At 48.4% G+C, this 26,545-nt stretch overlaps 1 protein-coding gene and 1 long non-coding RNA gene across 2 annotated transcripts in view; both read right to left on the reverse strand.

Annotated features, from left to right (window-relative positions):
- LOC119439977 (membrane metallo-endopeptidase-like 1) overlaps positions 1 to 26,545 on the reverse strand; it is a 668,359-nt gene that overhangs the window by 271,993 nt on the left and 369,821 nt on the right. The gene's annotated exons all lie outside the window — the stretch shown is intronic.
- On the reverse strand, positions 7,470 to 25,219 carry LOC125942982 (uncharacterized). The gene is made up of 3 exons (XR_007465458.1): positions 25,094 to 25,219; positions 21,015 to 21,053; positions 7,470 to 7,610 (listed from the first exon to the last, which is right to left on the reverse strand). It is a non-coding gene; the product is annotated as an uncharacterized LOC125942982 (long non-coding RNA).

Consider the following 26,545-nt stretch of genomic DNA (forward strand, 5'->3'; position numbering starts at 1 on the left):
AACAGAAAGAACTGCTTATGGACAAAGGCGTCTCAAATGTTTGACTCAATGCGCACGAGATGGTCAGCAGTGGAACGACCCTCTCTGAAGCCACATAAGGGTCAAGAATTTTCTTCGATTCAAGGAAATGTAAAATACGACAGTTTATCATTTTCTCGAAGAGTTTGCATAAGCTACTTGTGAGGGCTATTGGACGGTAACTTGAAGCGTTGGATGGGTCTTTACCCTGTTTCAAGACCGGGACTACGATGGATTCTTTCCATGAGGATGGGAGATATCCGGCAGCCCAGATAGAGTTGAAAAGTGCTAGTAGTGTCATCTGTGTGTCAGTGTGTAGGTTTTTAATCATGTCATACATGATTCTGTCAAATCCCGGTGCGGAGCTCATACATGTGCTCAAGGCAGCACTAAGCTCGGCAATATTAAATGGACAGTTGTACGGAAGATTTGGTGTGCATTTACGGTCTATTGGCTTACGTTCTGCTACTTTCTTGTATTTAAGGAATGATTCTGAGTAGTTTACGGAGCTTGATACACGCTCGAAATGTATGCCAAAGGTCATCATCCTGGGTTTCCAAGGTATGCCCTTGGTAATCGACCAAAGGTAATTGGTTGATCTGCTGCCCTTTTAGCCTTCACAAACCATTCCATACTTTAGCCTCCTGGGTATAACAATTGATGCCTGAGAGAAACCTCTCCCAGCTTGCTCTCCTAGCCTGCCGTCTAGTGCGCCTTCCTTGTGACTTTATATGTTTAAATGCAATGAGATTTTCTGCCGTTGGATGTCGGCGCAGTCTACCCCATGCCTTATTTTGTCTCTTTCGTGCACCTCTACAGTCTTCATTCCACCAAGGAACACGTCTCTTACATGATTGGCCGTTTGTTTGTGGAATAAACTTTTCCGCTGCACCGATAATAAAAGCAGTAAAATATGCTACGGCATCATCTATGCTAAAATCGAGTATAAAATCTTGTGATAAGTAGAATCTTTAAAATGCTTCCAATCAGCCGAGTTAAGTTTCCAGCGAGGGACATGTGGTGGAATGACGTATTGTGTTAGTACTCGTAGGTTTAGAGTAACCGGGAAGGGGTCACTCCCAAACGGATTTTGTATCACAATCCATTCTATGTAAGGGAGAAGTGTGGAGGATCCGAAGCGCTAAATCTAACGATGAATATGAATTATGCGCAGTATTATAGTAAGTAGGTGCTTTCTTATTAAATAGGCATACGCCAGAAGTCACAAGAAAGCTTTCGATAAGTAGACCCCTCAAATCACTCCGGGAGTCTCCCTAAAAACTGTTATGAGCATTAAAGTCTCCGACGATAAGAAAGGGTTCAGGAAGTTATTTAATAAGGCCATAGAATTCTGTGTTGCTCAGGCGATAATTCGGAGGTATGTAGATGGAGCAGACGGCAACCAATTTGTTAAAAAGAGTTGCTCGCACTGCAACTGCCTCGAGGGACGTCCGAAGGGGCAAGTGTTGGCAAGCAACAGTCTTGTCGACAACTATAGCTAGAGCGCCGGATGAGGTGTTAGCCTCGTCACGGTCTTTGCGAAAAATAGCATATGACCGGAGAAAATTTATCTGGTTAGCTTTTAAATGCGTTTCCTGTGCACACAGTACCTTTGGGTAAGTTTGTGTAAGAGTTCTGTTATGTCATCAAGATTGCGGAGAAAACCTCTCACATTCCACTGTATAATTTGTGTATCCATTTTGACAGAGTTGAGCACTGTGTGTTCTGGAAAGGAAAGATTAGCTGACAGGACCCTTTCCGGGCGCCGTGATGCGCGTTTTGCTTTTGGAGCCGTCACGAGAATCGCGGCGCTCCTGAGGCGCTGGCTGCGCCATCTGGATCGGAGTTGTTTCCATTGACTCCTGGGAGCCGCTGGACTTCCGCTCACCCGAGCGGGGTGTTGTCAGATTAGGCCTTGCCTCGAAAAGCAGGGCCTTGGAGGCCACCAACCCAGAGGTCGGTGGTCCCTCTTTTAGAGACGGCGAAGCAGCGCCGGCTGCTGTCGCCAAGGGGCTGGTGGCACAGCCGGGACCACACTCTTTGCGGGCCGGGCCGATACCGGAGTCTCCTGCGGCGCTGCCCCCTTACGTGCCGCATCAGCATACCCTGCACTATGAAGAAAGAAAACGCGCTTGCGCGCTTCTAGGAAGGAAATGTTCTCCTTTACTTTGATAATCACGATCTCTTTTGCCTTTTTCCATGTCGGACAAGAGCGGGAATATGCGGCGTGTTCGCCGTCGCAGTTCACGCAATGGAGTGCTAGGTTACAGTTATCTGAGGGATGATCTTGTTCACCACACTTGGCACAGGTTTGTCAGCCTCGGCAGCTTTGCGAACCGTGACCATACCTTTGACATTTGAAGCATCTGCGTGGGTTAGGGATGTACGCCCTTACTCGTATCTTTACATATCCAGCCTCAATTATCTCGGGCAGTTCACTTGTACCAAAAGTAAGTATCAGATGTTTAGTTGGAATTTCTTTGTTCGCCCGTTTAATTTTTATTCTATGTACTTAGATGTCGTTCTGGTCCTTCAAGCCCTCTAGAAGTTCTTCTTCACTCAAGTTCATGAGGTCGTCATCTGAGATCACTCCCTTGCACGTATTCAGTGATCGATGTGGTGTCACCGTGATTTGAGCATCACTAAATGCAACCAGGTTTGAAATCTTTCCGTACTGCAGCTTATCACGTACCTCAAGCAGGAGGTCGCCGCTAGGCATTTTTGTAACTTTGTAGCCACTACCCAGTGCGTCCGTGAGGCATTTCGCAACAATGAATGGTGAGATGGCTCTAACAGTCTTTCCAGGGTTCTCAGTATGTATGACATGGTATCGCGGAAAGTTTTTATTTCGTTGGAGAAACGGATTAAAACTTTCTTCGGTGCGTCCTCTTTTGTATAGAGGGCGATCAGGTAGCTTTGGGAAAGATGAGGCCATAAGATCTTAATTAATTTCGGCAGCGATGCCAGCAGCCCACCACCGAGCCCAACAAGGGGACGTTACAGGAGTCCCTGCAAGAGAAGTCCTGCGAACGCCAGCTGTACAGCGTTGCTATAACCAAATACGACATAACCAAGACAGGTTAGCCACACAAGGTTAACCCTTGCCACCTGGAGAATCGGAAGTTAAAAGAAGTGAATAGAAGACAGGAAAGATGTAAAAGTGAGAAAGACAAAAGATTGAAGAGGGGGACAGGAAAAGGCGACTGCCGATTTCCTCCAGGTGGGTCAGTCTGGAGGTGCCGTCTATGTGAAGCAGAGGCCGAAGAGGTGTGTTGCCTCAGCCGGGGGGCCTTAAAGGTCCAAACATCCGGCACTGGCTCAACCCCCAGGATCCTCCTTTCCCCAGGCACGGCTAAGCCGCGCACGGGTACACGCGGTAGGGTCCAAGCCTCGTGTGCTCGGGTCCGTGGTGTCGCAACACACCAAACGCCTGCTTACGCAGACGATAATAATACAGCCCATCCTTGAATGGCCCATCCAAAGCAAAGGGCAGGACAACCTGCTCTATTACATTACAGTATTCTGCTGCAGTGAAGCGTTCATCTAGCCGTATAAGGGGACCCAAGCCTTCGGCTGTGATGGCACCCCACACATTCACGGAGCAGCGCCCGCTGAGGCTTGTTCGCTTGAAGCAGGTGGGATGAAAGCTGCATAAAGTAAAAAAAAGAAAGTTAAGTTTGTCTTTACGCGCGTCAAAATGGTATAATACGTTTAGCCCAATCGCTGCTGTATCCAAACATTTTCCTTCTATATTATAGCGAAGTAGGCACCTAGCATTAGAACAGGGACTGCGCTGTGACTGTAACGTAGCTTTTATTCATTGGCTCAGAATGCACCTCAAGCCGCTAATTCCTGACATGAAGCAACCAAAAAGTAGCTAATCTAATTGCAGAACACGTGTCTGACTTTAAAAGACTGAAATATATATTATGTTCTTTAAACGATCGCTAGTCGCACCCTCATGCGACATTCGTCGTAAAGCTATCTTCGGTAAATTTTGGTGCTACTCTGACCACACTAGCACTAAGTGAACGAATTCAGGACCAGATATTTACAAAGAGCGACGCAATTCAAGAGCACTAGGGTGCAAAGGCTTACCGATGATTTTCTTGACGCCACACTTTCAGTCTCTCGTGACCCTTTGTGGTAAATGTGCTCCCATCTGTGAATATCACCTGGCCCCAATCCTCCACAGACCACTCTTTGTGCGATTGTGCGAATTGTAGACGGGTGGCTTTTTCGCGATCCGAATACGAAGGCTTTCTTGCGGCTGTCCTGCTGTGAAGGCCCGCTTCGTGGAGGCGCTGTCGAACCGCTTGAACGTCAATGTTTAGCCCGAGCTCCGTTTTGATCTGCTGGGCTGTTAAAAAAGGATTGTCTACGGTGGCTGCAATAATTAGTAGGTCTTCTTCCGCGGTCGTGGAACGTGGCCGCGAACCATGAGGAAGGTCCGAGAGTCTATCTTCAGTTTTGTAAGCTTTCAAAGCTCTGTTGACTGTCGAAAGCGCTCTTCTGGTAATCTTCGCAATTCTTCTCTGGGAAATTCCTTGGCGGCACAAAGCGATCATTCCGATCCTGTTGGCGTCCGACGCTCGCGGCATCTTTTAGGGGCGAAGCTCCTTAAGGCGGCACCCGTTCGTCCCTCGTCCGTAGTAGTAGTGTGTAACCAGTCTGAGAAAAATGAGAAAAAAATTCCGAAGTTGTGTCCGTAGTGCGGAATCGAACCAGGGACCCCTCGCTTCCGAGCGCGCGGCGTTAGCCCACTACGCCACGAAGCACACATAGACACAAGCACCACGATGGCAATAAATACCCAACATTAACGAAAGGCCGCGTTTCTAGCGCGTTTCTAGCGCGTTTCTAGCGCGTTTCTAACGCGTTTGTGCTAGCGCGTTACGGCCCGTGTAAGAAGCTGGTGTAAGACGCTGTGGCCTCTCCGCCTTACCTTCAACGCGTTTCGAACGCGCTGCCCAAGGTGGTGGCAAGTCAAGTTCAAGTCGAGGAGCGTTTATGAATACGGGGGGTATACTCTCTCAGCAGTCATGTGATGGCGTCGGCAAACGCGGTGCACGTTCCGGCATGTGTAAATGGCTGCGTAAGACGCTGTGGCCGCTCCCCCTTACTAGAGAGTACTGCACGTCTCTAACGTGTTTGTGCTAGCGTCCCCTTAAGCGGGAGATCCGATGATTCCCTCCGGAGCTTCGCCCACTCATCATCATTCACCCCGTGGATATGCTGTGATTTTTTTCTTTTCAAACTGAAGGGACTCAAGCCGATAGCTTTGCTCCTACGCCGTAGGAGAAGACATCGCGCATGTGCAGCTCCACTTCCAATCATAGTTTTCATTTTTGAAGCTTGTTCTTTTTTATTTTCATGATCACCGCTGCCGTGAGGCAGCGACGATCAAGCTCGCTGAACGCTTCAGTTCTGTTAAGCATACAAGCATCGCGACAGCATGAAAGAGTGCCTCATTTTACTTCCCGGACATATTGGCATGGAAAGCTTATCATCTGCCAGTCATGTCTGACACTCGGAACGCACACGCGGTGCGATAGCGCCAGCCCGAACATGATTCTAGCGCTACGGGGGCGCCGGCTGAAAGCAGAAATCCGCCTAGCGACAGCCAATGCTTATGGCAGTTGGACACGTATCCTCGCACTAGCGCTGACTGAGCCAAAAGCCACGCTTTCCGCAGTTCGCGTTTCGTTTCATCGCGATAGTACAGTTTGCGCTGTCATCATTACTGTACCGTCACCTTTCCTCGTTTTCAAATAAAAGAGCAGCAGAACAGAAACAAAAATATCGCAGGATAGGGGGCGCACCATCGCACAGCACGATCAAACCGGATGTGCCCGCCTGTGAATGGTAATGACTGGACGGCGCGCACTATACCTTCAGTTATGCTTGGGCCACGCACTCCGCTGTTCGCCCTCCATTTCATCGTGATAGTACGTCTTTAGGCGTCTCAGTGATGAACAAGAGCGCTCCGCTTCAGCTGTGCTCATGGGCAGGGTTGCAAGAATCTTTAAAAGGCGGTGCACGTTTCGAAAGAATTCCTCTGGGAAATTGGCAACCGCTTGCATTGCAGACAGGCTGAGCGTTTCTCGCTCTTCCTTTTCGCAGCGCATACTGCCAACTCCGCTTGCAGTTCCGAAGCTCAGATTACGTTTGTGTAAAAGCTGCAAACTCCTCGGCAATGGGAAGAGTGGCAGCTTCTAGTATGTTCTGTGGCAGAAAGGAAGAAAGCACCTTCAAGGTGTGCGGATGCCTTTCAAACCACTCATTCAACTGGCTTATTAGGTAGTCCTGAAAAGGCAAAAAGACGGACAGCCTAAAGTGTTCGTCAACGCTGGCCACTGGCACGTTATGGCGACGAAGCTGCCTACCTGTGAGCTGGGTCATTCTCATTTCAACATGTGCGGCCTCGGCCGCCTTTACAGAGGCGTCGAATATATCATTAAAGCCAGGCTCCCGAATCTGGAGCACCTCAGACTCAACGTTGTCGACATACATCAAGGCGGTGGCCAGATCCAGTGAGATAGACTGAAGCAATCTCGAAAGCGGAAGCGTTAACGAGAGTACTTTGGCGGCGATGTGTACACTGACAATGAAAGTGGAATTCAAAACACAGGTCAGCTATTGGTGTGCTTTTGCGGATGCGTCACTGGGAGCTCCATCCTGAAGAATTTCAAGGGCTGAAACAATTGAAAAGCTCCACGAACGTTGGCACAGCCTCGTGACGCTGCGTTTTCGAAGACTGGTCCCTTCAGTGGCGCGATGAGAGGCCTTTGCTCCAAACGCCCACTGTACCTGTCGTATTACTGTATTGTACTACGCTTACTTTATATTTTGCTTAACGCATTCACAAGCACACGCGCAAGCGGGGAGGGGGGGGGGTTACATGTCTTTGATACTCATGTATAGAATCTGCTCAAACCACCGATATTTATTATCGATCACGTCACGTAGAGGAAAGCTGACGCGTGCCCCCCCCCCCCCTTCCCTGGTTGGGTAGGTGACCCCCCCTCCACCCCACCCGAACAAAATTTCTGGATGCGCCCCTGGTGGACCCAAAATAGGCTGCTGGTGTTCCCAAGGCATTCGCTTACTTAGTAAACGAATGTGTTACCAGGTGCCGAACCAGTCACATGAAGAGAGTGTCCTTGCAGGCGCTTAGTTTAGAATTAGAGCAGTTCTGCACCTTTACAATTCACCGCACGTGACCTCCAACGCTGAGTGCAATGCAAGCCACTAGCCTTTTTGGCTCACCCTTGCAACACTGCTGCAATACACATAGGGCGCTGCGAGCGTGCACTGTCTCATCGTGTATACAGTACGGCGGCACTGTCGATGCGAGTGAGCTCAAGTGCCGGTATTATTTGAAACGCCACAAAACAATACGGGAAAACAAAAGCGAAAAAAATATTTACCTTTTATTGTTCGGCGCATATCTTGATCAAACTGGTCATAAACACCAAACGCTATACGGCGCTCTGGTATATTGTGGTGCTTTAGCCACCCACCACAGGCGTACGAGTAAAAATCTTCACAACGGTCAGCAGTCGAATTAAGGGATGCATTGATGAGTCTCGCTGAAAGCAAATATAGCTTCTGTATAGAAAATCTACCCATAGCCTCCTAAATCTGTCAAATATTCTCAACACTTCCCTATCCTGTGTGGTGGAAGTATTCAAATAGAATTTTATAAGAAAGAAAAGGAAAAAAATGTGGTTGATCCCTCTTATATAGGAATCGGTATAGAACACGAAAGTGAAACGTGTCTTCACAGAAGTAGTGTAATGTTTATTGCACATTGATATATAATGTCTATTGGTGTTTTGTGGCTAAAGCGCCCTTAGGCGTTGATGCACCCACGCTGACGCCTGGTGGCACGTCTCCTCCATCACGACTACCAACGTCGATGACCATGAGCAACCGTCGTGCATATGGAAGCTGCACTACGCTGCACACGCTAGCACAACGCGAAAGACGAAGCACGTAACTGACACACTAATACAACGCGCAAGACAAAGCACGTAACTGAATCGTCACCGAGTCAAATCAGCGCGTACAGCGCGTCGTAATTGCAGCCTCCGCGATCAACTTCAGAAACATTTTCAGAGCTAATTGCGGAGGCCACGCTCCGCTGTGCTGAGTACGGTGAACGCCACCTAGGTGGCGTTGGTAGTGCTTCTTGATGCCAGCGTCCCTTCGAATGCTGGCATCGAGGCGTCGTAGTGCTGAGACCACCGAAGCGTTCACTGTCGGTGCGCGTTAGTGTCATAATGCAGTACTTCTCTTTTCTGCTCGTAGGCGGCGGCACCGCCCCGAGCAAGAGCGCGGGTACACGGAGGAGTGTTAGATATATAAGGCGCGTCTGTGTAGCTCTCTGCAAATGCGTTTGTGGCGCAATGGGTTAAACGCTCGGCGATCTATCGTCGCGGACCGAGAGGTCGTGGGTTCGATTTCCAAATTTTGCATGTTTGTGGAACTTTTTCTTCTGGTTTCTTTCTTTGTATTATGTTCGTGTACACTTGTAAGCTGACGTATTTCCGTGACGGAAATACGTCAGTGAAGTCTTGGTGGACCCCGGCATAAAACACTTTCGTGTTAAAAAATCAAGATTAATGCTCTTTTGCTTTTACAACGCAGAATCGAGAATTCGATGAGATTAATTTTTATCTGAAACGCATACTTTGAGCACGCCAGTGCACTTGTGTCACAAGCCGAAATTACTTAATATTGTCAGAATGATCACTGATTTGAATTTCTTGCATCAATCCTCTTCCTTGCTCAATTCCGCGGACAATATCGCATTACATATGTTTCCTTGCTTCAAAATTCCAATGTAGTACCCTATCTTCTCCCATTGTGAAGCTCTCTTGGCTTTAGTTCTTTTTACAAGGTGCTGCTAATATAGTAAACCTCTGTATATCCACCGTCCCAGAAGCAATGGAAAAGGGCAGCATCGGCAGCGTCGCTTGCGCTCGCTTTTCACAACTCCAGCAGCTCGCTATGGAGCACTGCGCGGGCCAAATTTGCCCGGGCCCCACACGGGTTGTCGCTCCAAGCTCAGGCCCACCCCGGGCCCGCTGCTGCATGAACAGGCCTAGCCTGGGCCCGACAGGGACAGTTGCTTTATACTTTCCTTAAATGTGTCATGATCTCGCTAGTGTATTCCTAGTCATTAGAATAAGACTACATGCAGCGAGGATAAAACACTGCTAAACATTTTTCCTCGAAAGCACTTGCACAGCTAGCCTGAAAAGATCGACAGCAGCAAAACCTGGGATAAAAAAAAATGCTAAACCTTGCACTCGGGCGTTGAACGCTTGAAAGAGCGAAGCTGGGCGGTCGACACCGCGTTGCAATGCCGACACCGCGTTACACCGCGTTGCGATGTCGACAACGCATTCCAGCAGAGCCGCTCCGTGAATGCGTCTCTCTCTCTCTCGGACGCACGGCCATCAGTCCGCGTTGCATAGCACAGGTTGCAACACCGACACCGCGTTCCAATGCCGACAACGCGTTCCAGCAGACCCACTCCGTTAATGTGTGTCTCTCGCCCTCGCTCTCATTTTCTCGCTCTCTCCCGAGTGGAGGAAGACAACGACGCTGGAACGCAATCATATGGTTCGCATAAACGCATGTTCTGCAAGCTTGGCTATAAAGCCTAGCAATAAGAAAAAAAAATGGGTGTATAGCCTAGTGATTACGGCGCTCGCCTTGGGAGCGTGGGTACTCGGGTTCGAATCTTGGCAAGCAAGTTTCTTTTCTTTTCTTTCTTCATTGCTAATGATGATAGTTTCTTGATACGAAACACAAGTTACGGCTGGCTTAACAGCTCCGCTGCTAAAAGTTCTCGCAAGGCATTTTATTATAAAGAAGAGTACAGAACCACTGTGTACATTTTTTGTTGTACACACAAGGAACTATGGAGGCTAGTGAAATATGTAACAGAAGCCGAAGAATTTACCGCGACAACGAGGATTACCCTAGCGCGCTAGCTCATCGCAAGTTGTATGTACTACAATACGAAGCAGCAAGCGACCCTACTGCTACCGCGCAACAGGAACAGCGTCCTCACAAATACCTGCCGTGTCACTACGCTGTAGCCTGAGGAATCTTGACAACGGCGTTACTGGTGTCGCATTTCATTGGTGCACGAGATGAAACAGACGGAAAAAACAGGCAAACACTTTAGCAATAGCTGCAGCTCGATGTTTGCTCTTCTTTCCGTTTAGACCAGAGTATGTGCTAGGGTATAGTGAGCAGACAATTTCTCAGTACGAACTCTAATGCGTTAGCGTGCAACTCTAATGACACCTATAGAAGTCAGAATGCTGCCCTGGTTACGGCAGCGCTTATTAGGCGGATCGCAAGGGTGATTATTTTCTAATGACACCTATAGAAGTCAGAATGCTGCCCTGGTTACGGCAGCGCTTATTAGGCGGATCGCAAGGGTGATTTATTTGGTTACACTTGATGGAACACGATGTAGCCATAGCTAGCCCGGTCTCATATCCTGCGTGAGGTCGATATGGCTTCGACGTTGTTGCAGCTAGTAGAATCCTTCAAGCGAGGGTTGAGCATGCGCGTCGATACCATGACAGCAGGACGGCGGCGGCGCGAGCGCCCCAAGGTGACCTAGGGTGCGATCTTGTACGCGTTCCAAAATGGAACGGAGGCGGTCCGTTCCATCGAGCCGCACACGATTGGTCGATTTGATCGTCGCGGTTCAAATTGACCAATCGTGTGCGGCTGACGGTTCAAATTGACCAATCGTGTGCGGCTCGATAGAACGGACCGCCTCCGTTCCATTTTGGAACGCGTACAAGATCGCACCCCTAATTCCTATCGCAATAAAATCGTTCTTGTAAATAGCTCTCCCAGTGATAAAAACCTAAAAACATTATATGAAGAAACAAGTCGCACTTTTGCCCGAAGGGCAAACATCGATTCTGATAGCAAATTCGTAGATAGCTGTACGAAGTAAGGAAAGTAGTTTTATCGGCCGTATAAACTCAGAAACATTTGCTTACTAACTAAATTAACAAGCATGGTGTTACGCGTGCGCCAGCTAACACGAACACTTCTCACTCGATGACCGTGGTAATTCCTTGTAAAACGCCGGAGTGAGGAAGCGCGCAAGCAGGAGCGAGCGAATTGACCTTCGTGCTGCCTCTCGCTTCAACGCGAACTAATTGGGGAAACCACAGTGCACACGAAGCTATCAGCACTCGGCGCACTGTCCCCATGGCAGATCATTTTCAAGGTAAGGCCCGTGCAGCCCTGCCATACGCAGCAGCCACCGGAGTAGAAAGACCCCTCGCTCTCCTCCCACTGGTACCTTGCGCTCGACGGAAGACTGCATTTCCTCCCCGCTTTCCTCCCGCGCGCGAGATTGAGTGGCCATTGTCGGCTCACCCTCGCAATATTTCACTTGCACATACAGGATGCGGCGCGTACGTCACAGGAGTATCACAGCGACGGCGGCGCCGGCGGCGATGGCAGAAGTGCGCCCGGAGTGTCCAAATAATTGCTATCGCAATGAAAAGTCACAGGCCTGCGCAACACACGCAGCCCAATGAAAGAGTAAGCCGAGGGAGGGGCTCCATAGGAGCTCCGTTTTCGGCAACACGCACTAGAGGGTCTTCGTGGCGAAGTCTCCTTGCGTCGTTTTCACTAGAAGGAAATGGACTGGCCGCCCGCCATCGACGCTGAGCTGCGGCTTGTGCTGCTCTCAGCAAAGCGGTCTGCTGAGCCCGGCATTGCCTGGTTGGAACCGCACACGCATCTCTACGATTCGATTCATCAGCAGGGATTCGTACCTTCCGAGGAGGCGCCATAAGGTGTGCCGAAGAATAAGCACAGGTATCGAGACTACGCGGCGCACATGGCACATCCTTTGACACGTGGCACGATACAGTGTAACTGCTACATGTTGTGACACCTGGTGGAATACACCTCAACTGTATTGCAAAACTTGCAGGTACAGTAATACCCCGTTAACTGCAAGTAGTAAAAAATGGAAAAAAATTTAGAGATAAGCGGAATTTCGAGATAGCCGAATTAACGAAAATATAACCACGGCGTAAAGCCGACATGACGCTTTTAGAATTTGGCACCGGTAACCGCTGATTTCCTCACAAAAGCGCAATGTGCCAGCAGCGGTACTTTTAGTAGATCCTTTCTGCGATATTATGTGCGACCAGCTGAACACAGGCCTCAAGATCTGTATCTCTCGAAATCACCATGCAGCGCGTTGCGCGCGAACGCCGCGGGAAAGCGCTCGCCACCGCCCTGCTTAGTAACGTGACCATGGACCGCCAGCGCAGCCACGCGCAAGCGCTGCCTCCGAGCCCCGGGCATCGAGGTACTGCCGTTCATGGCTGGCGTGTTTACAAGTGGCGGCACGCTCGTCTCTGGCCGACTCTACTCTTTCTGGCACTCATTGCGCGCGTCAGCGGTCGTAGCGACACTCTGCCCGCGTAATCAATGGGATCAGCCGACCGAGAACTGTAGAGGAGGGTGAAGTGGAATCAAGCTAAAAGCATTGGGACAAAATTACAGGCCTGGCCCTGCATTTTGTAGCGATGCGGTATTCTTTATTCTACGCTAGTCTTATCATCCGCTGCTTACGGCGGGCTGATTCCGCTGATAATGTCAACGGACCGTAACCGAGGTCGATCCACATTGGTCGCGAAGCTTCGGGCGAAAAGCGGTTCAGCACCAATTGTCACCGAAATGAGCAATGGTGGTTATGGGAGCAGCGATTGAAGCGTGACTATGTTTGGAGGGAATAAACACTGGGAAAGAAAAAAGCGTTTTTAATGAAAGCGAGACGCAGTTAGATTCATTCAACGAAAATAAAATTCCTAATCCATTTTATATACGCATGGTGAGAAAAGAAGATACCAGTCTGTTTTACTTGATCATTATCAATTAATACCTTTTTCAGCGCACACCGTGAGAGCAAGGTCGATTCACATAGGTCACGAAGCTTCGGGCGAAAAGCGGTTCAGAACGAATTGTCACCGACATCAGCAAGGGTGGTTATGGGAGCACCGATGCAAGCGCGACAATGTTTGGAGGAAACAAACATAGGGAAAGAAAAAAATGCGTTTTTTTTAATTAAAGCGAGACACAGTTAAATTCATTCAACGAAAATAAAACTCCTAATTAATTTTATATACGCATGGCGAGAAAAGAAAAACTCTATTTTACTTGATCATTATCAATAAATACCTTTTTTCGGCGCCTACCGTAAGAGCGCCTACCGATAGCGGCGGGCGTTGACGCCGCTGTCACTTGCAATGCAATATAACTCTTGAAGTGGGCAGAAAGGCGCGCTCGTAAAGTTCACGCCCACGTCACATGTTGTGTTGCTTTGCTTGTCGACGTTTGTCTGAATTTGGTGACGCGGGAAGTTTCATTGTTTCTTAACCTCTTCAGTCAAAAGTAGTGAGATAATTGTTTACTTTAGTTGTTTTCGTGGGACAGCTCTGGCCGACGGGCTTGGCGTCCGACTGAAGGACGAGCACTCTACGCTCAAAGCGTTCGTCGGCCTCGAAAGAAAGTATCTTCTGTGCAGCGACGCGATTTCGACACCCGTACGGCTGATCTTTTCCTGCATCGCTTTCCGCGCCGAAATCTCGAAACGCCCATCAAGTCGAATGGCGGGGCATTTGAATATACAGCTACAATGGCAGGCCTCCGAAAACAAATTTGGCGCCTTTGAGAACAAAATGAAGTCACTTCTGTTTTTAACGGATATGACGTCAAAATATTTTTTATGCCGACGGAAGCATAGAGAAAGAAATTCAACAAGAGGGGACACTCGGCAAAAACTGGCAACAGGAAACACGTCACCATACGTCACGCTATACTTTTGACACCGAACGTCAGCTGCCGCGAGCATCGAAAAAAAAGAAAGTGAACTTAAGTTAACAGGCATTGATTTATTTTTTAAAAATTCTTTGCCGCGAAAACTAAAACGTTTTGCGTATAAATGAACTTAAGCTTTGCGATTTATTTTCCTTGCCTTACCTAGCCACAGTAAAATCCCTATATAAGAAAAGTACCGCCATCCTTTGATAAACGCCGCTTCTCTCTCTCCTGTATCTCCGATTGGACGATGATAGCGCTCGCTTTTCACTTCTTTATATTTTCTTTTTTCCGCCTCAGAGCCATGTTCAAAGTCCTCTGCGCAGCCGCAGTCGCCGGCGGCGACGGCGGCGCGCGCCCGGCCTGAAAGCTTCAACGTGGACTTTCTAGGTGCGCCACCGTCGACTTGGCTTTCGCAAGCAAAAAGTAAAGAAAAAAGCAAGCGCTTTAGGAGAGGAGGCGGCGGAGGAAAGAGTAGATGGCGGTACTTTTCTTATATAGGGACTAAGCCGCAGGTCAATGACGCGCCAGATACATGCGTCCTCCGCCAGACACTCCCCCGAAGCCAGCGAGTGCGGCCGCGCGCGCGTTTGAGCGCTCGCCCGCGGCGACCCGTCTGTCCCCTTTATTTAAAGTAGCCTGATTTCGTGAGCTCCCGGCGTATTCTTGCGTTCCTTTTGCGCTGGGACAAGACACCACTGCACTATTGGACTACGGCAAGGTGAGAAATTTTGTTTCACAGTCTACGACGCATTTAGGCTTACGGCACGGGACCGAGACTTAAGACGCAGTTGGCGAAAAACAGCTCGGCCGTCCTGGCGCAGTTAATTTGAGTTAATGAATCGTGCTGGGACATGTTTCCGAAGCTTCCTATGGGATTATTGGAACTTATTTCGGTTCTGTTGAGGCACACTGGCCGCGCAGCGTGCTGTGACGCAGTTAGCGAGAACCAACTCGGTCGTAGTGCTCAGTGTAGTGCATCTCATTAGAAGTTTGTGCCGCTTTCTCCGACGCCAGACATTGCTGAAGAGTAATTTCGTTACTTTTTGGGGCACCACGGCTGAGCTGCTTAGCGCAGCCGAGCTACGATAAGCAGCTCGGCCGTGGTGATAAAGTTAGTTTGGCGTGTAATGAATCTTATAGAGGGACAAGTTTGTGACGTTTTTTGTGGCCCCGCAACAACATATACCTTCCTTCGGTACTCACGCCTGTTGAAAACGCGATGGACGATTGCCAAGAGGCAACATGGGAGTGTGCTGCTGGCGCCGGCAGAACGCGCGAAAGATAACGCCTAGGAACATACCAGACACTTGTAATTTTAAAATTCCGTCTTCTAAAGGACTGAAAACAGGCTTTGCATCCAGGCATTTGTCTTGAGTGCCTGTTGCGTCCGTCTGTGTATTTCGCCTACCGTCGCGTCACCTGAGGCCAAGTTTTGGAAACGTGAAGTCGCCCGTGGATTTTTGCTGCCAAAGTGCAGGAAATAATGCCCGGAAATGGGGGAACGCTTGGAAATCAGATGTTTTCATATTTTATGGTATTGTTTGGGATGAGTTAGGTAGTTTCTACGCCATGTATGTAAAAGCGAATTGCTTTTGTTTGTAATGCCGCCCATTCTCCGCTTTCGCACATTTCGCCTCTAGACGCAGTATTTCTGTCTAAATACCAAAATGACACATGCTTGTAACATGCTGTTAAGTGCTTGTAAATGTAGCATGCTTGTAATTCACTTTTTTTCAGCTGGTGCCGTCCGGTGGAGCTTCATACAGGAACTACTACCTTACCTGCTGGGGTCACAACGTTGGATGAACGCACAAAAAGCGCGAAACGAGCTTTTATATAGAGCAAAATAAAAAAATTCCTCATCGAACAAAAGGTCTTGCGTCTACTTTGTGAAATTGCACGTGGCACAGATTCGATTTTTACTAAATAATAAACCGCTTCTGCACGAAGAGCAAAAAAAAAGAGGGGGGAGGGGGGCGCAGCCGGCGTGCTAGCTTGCGTTCAAAGTACGCGCGCCCGAAACCGGAAGTGATTGACGCCGACCGCTTGGCACGCTGCAGTCAATTCGGCCGCTGGGCCCTATGGGAGTGTCCCTTCTTGTTGAATTTCTTTCTCTATGACGGAAGTGTTCCCTCCTCACACAGATGGCGCTAAGCCTTATGAACCGCCGATGAACCGCCATGTTTTGAAAGTATACGCTTCTATGAAAGCTTAGCTACCAGGTTTATTTACCTTGCCGTCACTTTGACTGCTGACCAAGTGCGAAAGGCACGACAATGTAGTAGCACCGGAAAAGGTATCGCTACAAAATACCGGCCCTGGTTTCACTTTTTGGTAATACCACAGCTGCGCAAAAAAGTACAAAAAAAAAAACCGCACCGGTACTGCCTTTTCTTTTTCAGCATTTTCGCAGTCTTGGTTTCGTGATTTCTGAAGTTCGGCGTAGTGGCCTTTCGAAATCAGGGGTGAAACCCCATGGAGTTGACAACTTTCCAGGGAAGAAATTCGACTTATCCAATAACTCGAGATATCAGAGTTCAAGTTAACGAGGGTTTACTGTATCTACACTACGCGGCGTGCATCTCACATCGCGTGACTGCTGGGATGATACGAAGCTGCTCTGCTGCTGCCTTCGTGACTGCTTGCTGATTGCTACAACAGGTTGGTAGCTGTCATGACATCGTCGATTACATGGTCAATTTATACCATCTCTTTCTCCGCTTGCACCCCAATTGCTCACATAATTCTTCCATTTCTCCACTGTCACTTGCTCTATGCCTTTCCACACCAGAGCATCCAGGCTTTGCATCTTAAAATGTGTATTCGCTTTTGCCACAAAGCCTATGACGTCACTCCACACAAGCTCCATCGGGTTAAGTTCGCAGTGATATGGCGGCTAGTGTACTATAGGGTGGCCAGATTCAGCAAGAATGAAAGCAATTCGATACTTATCATCCCAAGTTTTGACAGTTTCAACGAGCTTAATGAGCTCTCCCTTTACCATGTCAGTGTTCCAGGGCACACACTTCATGGAAAGCCAAGCTTGTATGTCCTTCTTCAACGTACTCATGCGGGCCACATTTTCCAGTTTCACTGAACTGTATGGAGCATTTTCCATCACAATTACATTGTTCGAAGGCAAACGAGGCATCAGCTTTTCTTTAAAATATTTCTCGTAATGGGCGCCGTCCATTTCGTCATAATAGTTTGTGGTTCCTTTTCTTGCACGGTACACTTCACCGGCGCCTGTCAGGAAGCTTTCCTCATTACCACAGTGAGTAATAAGCCGACTGCTCTTACCACTCGGGTTTGGTGGACATTCGTTTATGCAGCCTTTTTTTTAAGAGTGTTCATGCTTTCCACTTTTACCACACTCCTTACGCATGGTTCCAAACACGTTCAACGCCAGCTGCTTCGTTCCTTCCTCATAAAAGCTCACCCGCGAACAATACCGCACAACTGAGTCTGCAGGCGGCATTTTCGCGAACATCGAATCAGCGGCCAAGACGGGGCCCTCCGCGGTGCTGTGGCTTGGCCGACTACACAAAAAGTCGCAGTTTCGCCCGAAAGGCGAAGCATCAATTGCGATAGCAAATTAGTAGAGAGGTATACGTAGTAAGGATAGTACTCTTATCGGCTGTATAAACTTGGACACATTGGCTTACTAAGTAAATTAACAAGCATGGTGTCAGCGCGCAAGGCAAACGTGAATAGATTACACTAGATGACTGCAGAACCCCGCTGCTAAAACGCTGGCGTCAGCAGTGTTTTCACAGCGGTTGTCTTTGCAGTGTTTGCGGCTTCCTTTGCTCGCTCAACTGGTTTGGCCACGTAAAACCCCAGAAAGAAGAAGAAGGTTCGTGCAGTCGGTTTATCGCTTCAGCGGAATCTGAGCGGCGAAAGCAAAGCGCATAAAAATGTAGGAGCCGTGTGCAGATCGTTTTCAAGATACGGTGCGCGCGACCGCCCGCTGCCGCGCAAAGTACAACCAAGCAGTTGCTGACAGAGTAGAAGCCGCACCCCTTCCCTCCAGCGCTGCCTTCCCGCTTTCCTCTTTCCGCGTTCGAGATTGAGCCGCCAGTTTCCCTTGCGCCTGGTTGGCGCTTAGCCGTGCTCCCTCAAGGGCTGCAGAAGATAGCGTCAACCTTTCCGTTTCCATACGAACCACTTACTACTACTACTTGCGCCCGGACGCAAGACACGCAGTTCGTGCTGCAGCACAAGGTACCCCTCCTCCCTCCCTCCTATTCCCCCACGGCCTTTCGCAAGACTCAAGACGTAGCGTTTGCTTTCCCCCGTGCGTTCGCTCTCAGTGAAAGCGAGCTTCCCTCGCGCGATATAACTCGCACATACAGCATACGGCGCCCGGCCACCATTTTATCGCACTTGGACTTTGAATGGAACCTCACGGTGACGGCGACGCCAATGGCAGAAATCTGCTTAGAGTTTCCATGTAACTGCTATTGTAATAAAAATTTTGCCAATGTCAAATCACTTATTTGTGCTTGATAAATGAAAATAACGCCTACAAGACACAGGTGCATTCATTTTTTTGTCAGTTGCAAGTTTTGACTCGAACAAGCGAGAAGTCTATTTTCAGTACAACAGTGCTTCAATAAATGTTTTATTAAAAGCGAAGCAAGATCACATAAAAAATCGCAGCTGTAACATGCAGAGAAGCCTGCAAGTAAACATCTTCTGACTAGACCACTTGTTAAGGCCATTAGGACAAGCAACGGGTTCCGAACACTGGCACTACATATCGCTTCTCAGGAATCAGCGCTCGATGGTGACGTAGCCTTGGCTCTGTTGCACGGAATTACTGAAACGGAGTATAGAATGCTCGCTTCTTGCTCGCGCGACGGTGATGCGTAAGTGCTGCGTCACACCTGGGTGTCTGCTAAAGGTCGTAACGACTGCGCCTCCGAAGTTCTGCTTCAGTTTTCGAAGTGATATTTCCCTAACTCATTACGATGCAGGAAGTAGCAGCCAATGCACGAATTATAGCTGGTGAGTGCGCTAGGCGTATCAACTTTGAACGCATTCTCACGACTGCACCAGTTGCGAGCTATATATGTTCAAATTGTCCGACCAAATGCATTGGCATTCCAGTTACTTTTGTGCTTCAATGCATAAAACAGCGTTTTCTTCAAATAGTAAGTGAAACTGCAATGCTTATAAGTGAAGCGCACGTCCTCTCGTCTACTTTCCTGTCCGTGTGTGTGTGTTTTCGCTGTTCTTAGCTGCGGAGCGCACTTTAAAACAAAATGTTCTAGGCTTCCGTTTAATGAGTGACATGAAGTGATGTGCTTTTTGGTCGTTTGTTTCGTTCGCAGTATTGGGCATGAACACCTTACAAGCTAGCCAATTGTATTCCATTCAGAAGAATTCCCCGATCCCGTGGCCTCTGATATTTGTGACGACGCGCTTCAGGGGAGCTGATTCGCGCGATTTTGATATCTAAAGATGTGGTATTGTACTGCATAATTTAAATATCGCCTTTCCCTAATGACAGTGAATGCCAGTTTCTGCCAGTTGCACACTGTGTGTTTTCATAGTGGCCAACTTGAACGGGAGAACGGTCTGGGCTAGCGCAATTCCTTTTTTATGCTGTGTTGCCGACGTCTGCGTCTCTGGATTCACCTTGTTCCAAAACGGCAAACAAAACAGTCGTTAGGCGCCCCGCGATGCCAATCCGAGCAGTGCACATACCAGGCATGGTTGGTGTTCCATCGTCGGCTACGCGGAGGGTGCGTGACACAACCCAGCCATATCGCTGTCAGCCTTGCAGGACAGAGCCAAAATGTCCTTGCTGTAAGAGATCTATGATTCTGTGGACGTTTTGACGTGACTCGCTCATTCTTTCATAGCGGTACTCTTCCGCCTGGCGGGACGGCCGAACCAGTCCCTCAGATTCTGTTTGCACGTGTCTCAGTCGTTAAGCCCTGCTTCGTGGCTGTCATACCACACCTTGGCCGTGCCATTTAGGCAGACGGCCACGTTAGCCAACCTAATCTTTGGATCTCATTTACTGTGGATCTCATTTACACACTCATACGTGGCGATGCGCTCTTCCACGTGGAGGAGGTCGGTACCGCAGAATGTTCCTGGATCCCGCGACTGAGTCGGCGCAACCGTTGGGGTTGTAGGCGTTGATGTGGGCCACGCCATTTGGAGTCCTGTTTCGTCCTTCATGTTGTCTAGAGCGAGGTGACGACCACTGCGGGGCTCCTTCGTTGTTTCCGTGCCAACCCTTTACCTCTCACGAATTTGGTACGCTGCTTAAGTCACTTATAAAGATGTATTTACATATTTACAAAGATACATTTACATTGCATGACAAGCCGCTCTCCTCAGCGAGACACCCGAAGACCAGAAGTGGGCCATCCAGCGGGCCTGGGCCATTGCTGGGGACCTCGGAAGATTTTCCGCCAGCTATGGACCCCTGGCAGCCTAGCCCCGGGCACCAACAGCAGTAACCGTGGGACAAATGAAGTTTATTCCTATCGTTAGGTTATTTACAAGAGCGGCAACGCTACATAAACGAGATGGCTGTCGAGACTGATTGCACCTTGCTTGCTTGCTTGCTGGCCTTCGTTAGTGGAGGATACCCACTATGGGGGAGTGCACCTCCACACGTCAAATTGTCTTCTTGTGACTGGCGCCAATCTAGGTTGCCCCGTAATAATATAATCATTCCCCAACCTGATAAAGGAAATGAGGTTTGACATCTTGTAATTTGTTGTAGCCAAGCTAAACGACCGGGACAGATTTGTTTCGGTCAAATATGCCTTTCAGTGTCCATTTCGTTCAGCTTGCGCCACAAAAAAGTGTAAGCTGCTAAATCACCTTAACTGATATGGCATATAGAACATTTCGTACAATGCGCGAAACCTGACTTTATTCAAACATGTAGTTACTGTATAGCTGTATGCGGAAAACATCCCCGTCTGCAAAGCCCATGTATCATTTATATTCTCCTTAGGAAGGGCTTGAGCAAGAAACACAAACACAATGGTTAAAATCTGGTAGTAAAATTTTAGGATAGTCATTAAGAAAAGCTTGCTGCGTAATATTATACCCTCAATCGCCTTAAAATACAATACCTCTTTCCGAGCACTCTGCTGTTGCACACAGGAGGTTTTCTGCAAATAGGATAAAGTTTATTTAGTCGGTGGAAAGAGTGTTACCAAGACCACAAGAAGGCACACGAGTGCTCAGTGCGATGCGAAACTATGCATTGCGGACAGAATCACTCATTGAGACTGTGGTTCGAAAATAACTTAGATAAGGTCATGCAGAACAAATGCACTATGCAAATTGAATTGTTGCAAAGTGTTCGCCACGTTGGTATTCAGCACCATTAGGGATTACACAGTTTTACTGGCTGACAAAAATTTATGGGCGCGATGCGAGAGAACACCTAAGAAGATGTTTAATAGACGTCTGTGATCAGTCAAAAATGACAGCGCCCACAGCTACTGAAGGCGTTCACAAAACGCCTTTTCTCAGTGTTCAGAATACGCCTTGCAACAGACGAGTAGAATACATCGTTAAAGCGTTTAGCGTCTTCTGCTTCCTTAAAAGGTTACAAAATATTGTATGCATGCGGTTAGAAAACGTTTACCAGAAATATATAGAAACCGCCTGTGCAGATATTCATATATATATATATATATATATATATATATATGTGTGTGTGTGTGTGTATGTATGATATGTATTTGCGCCTTTCCTCGGCTTTATACGGTTTTCCATAATGCAGCGCTCGAAATACCCACACAGCCTGCCGCAGAACAACAAGTTCATGCTCTTTCTTTCCTATGTTCACTCTAACTCCTATAATTTTAACTTTCAAAATGTTCATTCATTCATTTGTATGTTATTTTGTTACCATTTGTACACATAATACTTTAGAAAAACACCTCTCCCCCTTCTAGCAACGTGGTTTTTGACATAGGTGCAATCGTAGTGCACCCTGCGGTGACACTTGTTTAACGCTGGGTAACTGTTACTTTTGAAACACTAAAAGGTTCAGATTGACGGCAGTTACTTCGCTGACGTCGCGGATCGTTGGCACAGCCGCGCATGCTAGCTCTAGGCTGCCTAATTCTGTCGTTTAAGAAAACTCATGGAACAAGCCGATAGTTGTTCCCTTCGCGATGTGCTGAAACTCGTTCCCAAAATTCGTGAGGAGGATATCTGCACATCCCCTACGGAGGTGAACGAGGCCTCGTGCCACACACACGCTCCAGTTCAAGAAAAGTATTGTGTTGCTATCTGGTATACCTTCGCGCTCGTTGAATGTATCATTTATGACGAGAACTATTACACTGCTACATGGCGGCACAGTTACATCGTCATTGACGACTCGCAGTGGAGTGATATATGGTTCTCCTGATTTTTCCCAGGTTATAGCTTGTTCGGTAGACAATGACGCTTGATTTGTGTAAGTTGATAATGGCGCCGTTAGTCTTCAGAGAATCTAATCCAATCTATCCCTCGAGCATTTCGAAAGTACTACGAATTCACCAACGTATGTAAATCCTCGTATCCAAACTCTTGCGGTGCACCTGCCGAGGGGCATAATAAGGTGACTACCTGCTGTGCGTATCTGAGGTCCATTCCACTCCGTCAAAACCTTTTTTTAGCTTCTTTGCCTGTTCATAACTTATCACCGAATAATCCGCCCCGGTATCAATTAACGCATTCATTCGCACCCATAAATAAGCAAAGGCAATTCCGAAGCTATTTTCTCATTGCTGCACTTTTTTACCTGGAACCATTCGTCGATGTCACCCTGGAACCGCGGTGGAGGATCTTCGCATGTCTGATTGTTAGCGGCCCCACCTCCACAAGTCGCTCGCTTCAGTTTTCCGGCTTCGGGCTAGGCGAACGCTGCCTAGCCGTGCTTGAAAAGGCAGGCGGGTTTGGCCACCGGTAACGCATAGGATAGGGTGAACGAGGTTGGTGATGGCGAGGTGTGCTGAAACTCTTACGCCTACTTAAGTACTCTTCTATGTCGAATGGTCTTCTGCCGTTTCAGGGGCATGGTGCATTCATAGGAAATCTTCTAAGACCGGCTTGATGGTACAGGCAAAATTGGTACAGATGATCAGCCTCTCCGCAGTGAAAAAACAGGGGCCTACGGTCGGTGTCACACCACACGTCACTTTTCCTGGGCCTTCTCTTAGCCATTAGGGGTGACTGTGCGCTATCGGCACGTAGTTACTTGACCTCGCGATGGGTGCACTATGAACGATGGACGCACTGTGAACGATCGGTGCACTTTGAACGATGGGTGCACTGTAAACGATGGGTGCACTGTGAACGGCGGGTCGCCTGGGCATCTCGGAGTACGTTGGCGTCGGTCGTGCCGGTTGTGGCTCACACTGTGGTTCCCTTATGGCTTGCCTCACTTCGCTTCTGACGATATAGACGATATACGGTTCCGGCGGAACTTCGTGAGACTGCATCTTGCGTAGCTCTTCCCTGACTACAGACCTGAAAAATTCACGCAATGTGTGCAGATTATTGTCAGTGGACGCAGAAAAGACATCTGCGGACGTGCAGCTTACGTCGCGCTTGTATTGCCGGGCTCGCTGCTGAAGCGTCATTTCAATCGTTGTTGCTTCCGATCGAAACTCGGCAACGGTGCGTGGCGGATTGCGAACGAGACCCGCGAAAAGCTCTTGTTTCACTCCATGCATGAGATGGCGCACCTTTTTGTCTTCACTCATGTTGGGGTCGGCGCGCTTGAAAAGGCGGGTCATGTCTTCTATGTACATGGCCACGCTTTGATTTGTGCGCTGATTCCGTGCCAGAAGAGCAGTTTCAGCCTTCTCCCTTCGATCGTTGCTACCATACATAGCCAGCAACTGGTGCCGAAACTCTTCCCAAGACGACTAAGAAGCCTCGTGCTTTTCGTACCAGGCTCGCGCAGAGTCTTCTAAAGCAAAATACACATGGCGCGGCATGCGTTCTTCACTCAATTTGTTCGACCTTGCCACTCTCTTGAAATGGTCCAGCGGCGAAAAGAAGAGGTCCGAATTCTGGCGAATACCCTCGAATACGACAGCTGGTCCGTTGGTGCACTGGCGTCAGTTCCAATGGTTCCAATCGCCGAGGATCAGGAGTACGCTCTCTTTGGTGTGTGTGTGGCTCAGAATCATACCCAGCACCTCCACCAGATTTGTAGCGATTTCAGTCAATACAGGTTTATAAAAATAAACTATTTATTAAGCGGCGAACTTGTGCCCAGAGCTGTAGAAGATCACTCTGTTGCATGCGCAGTGAAAGTAGTCGAAAACGTTCTCTGTCGCGTGCCACTGTCCTCGAACTCCGCTCGAGACCTCCCTCGATGAAGCCACACGCTGTCGTTTATTTGGTGGAGCAGCTTCTCGCAAGGAGGTTTAAAAAAAAAGTTTTTTTTTACAGATCGCCGAGCGTTTAACCCATTGCGCCACAAACGCATTTGCAGAGAGCTACACAGACGCGCCTTATATATCTAACACTCCTCCGTGTACCCGCGCTCTTGCTCGGGGCGGTGCCGCCGCCTACGAGCAGAAAAGAGAAGTACTGCATTATGACACTAACGCGCACCGACAGTGAACGCTTCGGTAGTCTCAGCCCTACGACGCCTCGATGCCAGCATTCGAAGGGACGCTGGCATCAAGAAGCACTACCAACGCCACCTAGGTGGCGTTGGTAGTGGCGTTCACCGTACTCAGCACAGAGGAGCGTGGCCTCCGCAATTAGCTCTGAAAATGTTTCTGAAGTTGATCGCGGAGGCTGCAATTACGACGCGCTGTACGCGCTGATTTGACTCGGTGACGATTCAGTTACGTGCTTTGTCTTGCGCGTTGTATTAGTGTGTCAGTTACGTGCTTCGTCTTTCGCGTTGTGCTAGTCGTGATGGAGGAGACGTGCCACCAGGCGTCAAAACCTCCTTGGCTTCTCGATGGGAGCTCGCGCGCACGCAGGCTGGTAGACAGGCGCACTCCGCGTGTCGTGCGGACGCTGTTGGTGTTCAAAGCAATCTGCGTGGAACGTGAATGCAGGCTACGTGGAATATAGAACCAGCGAGAATACTCTAGAAATTTCCGATACAGAAAGGCGCGTCCTGCGCTGAAGGACATTTTTTAACATTTGCTAGCCGAAGAAAAGTGATCACCGGGAAACATACCATTTGCTTTAGAAATTCCTGCAGCGCCTGAAGGAGTAAACGTTATCCACAGAAGTGTACAATGAACTATCAAAAATATCATCACGTCGGCTGCACACAACGCCCGCTTCATAGAGGAATTCCCTGTAAAGGCATGAAAAATGAGACAAATAAAATTCACTATCGTTTATAAGATCTTAAGGGTGATTTGGACAAACAAATTTAATATCTTTTCATGGAGCATACAGCCCAGTTTTTAATGTTCACGCGGATTACGTCAAAAGGGAGACTTTAGTTTTACTATCAATATTCACTAAATAACCTTTTATTCATTCAATAATGCTCTTTCTGCAATTGCATAAATAACGCCCGGCAGTATTAGGTTCTCCTCTGTTTAAAGTAAATCACGTCGGCCCATAATTTTACAGAAGACATGAACGTATTTGAGACTTCTGATATGTTGTCTTTTCCAGTCACCGGGGCAGTTAACCTTTAACTGAAAGAACTCAAAGGATCAGGCATTTCATATCATCTTTGCAGGCCGGATATCTCAAAATAGTGCCAGTCTTGGGACGTGTGTGAAGTATATGTGAGGACCAATGCTCCTGTTGAATTAGTAATAGGCACAGAAGCCAAGGTATCTGCGCACTCCCTTCTGGTCGGTGGGCTGTTGGAAGTCAGCGATGGCAGATGTCTTCTGAGGAGGGCGGACTCCAGATTTGCTGATGACGTGGCCCAAGGACAGAATCTTGTCTTAAGTGAAGCGACAATTTTCTGCTTTCAAAGTGAGCCCTGATGATTTATGGCCTCTAGTACTGTCCGAACCCGCAATGGTGATCGCCGAAATTCCCGGCGAAGACGACGATGTCATCGACGTAGACGAGACAGGTTTGCAACTTCAACCCTGCTAACACCGTGTCTATCACATGCTGGAACATTGCAGGTGCTGAGCACAGTCCGAATGGCATGACCTTGAACTCATAAAGGCCATCCGGCGGTGTGAAGGCGGTCTTCTCGATATCCCTCTCGTCGACATCTATTTGCCAGTAGCCAGTCTTGAGATCCGTCGATGAGATGTATTTAGTGTTGCAGAGCCGATGCAATGCGTTGTTTATCCGTTGGATGGGGTATACGTCCATCTGCGTGATTTTGTTCAGTCGACGATAATCGATGCAGAAACGCGGGGTTCCGTTCTTTTTCTTCACGAAGACTACAGGAGATGCCCACGGGCTTTTCGACCGCTGGATGATGTCATCGCGCCGCATTTATTTGATTTGTTGCTTTATAGCTTCATGTTCTGGCGTCGAAACTTGATAAGGGCTCTGGCGGGGTGGTAGAGCGCACTCTTCGGTTAATATATGAGGCTTTGCAACTGGTGTTTGTCAAATCTTCTATGACGTTGTCAAGCAGTCCTTGTATCGTCGGAGAAGACTTTTGAGCTGTTTCTGCTTACTCATGGGAGACTTAGATTCA

Source organism: Dermacentor silvarum, chromosome 2 (assembly GCF_013339745.2).
Source record: "Dermacentor silvarum isolate Dsil-2018 chromosome 2, BIME_Dsil_1.4, whole genome shotgun sequence".
Classification (NCBI taxonomy): Eukaryota; Metazoa; Arthropoda; class Arachnida; order Ixodida; family Ixodidae; genus Dermacentor; species Dermacentor silvarum.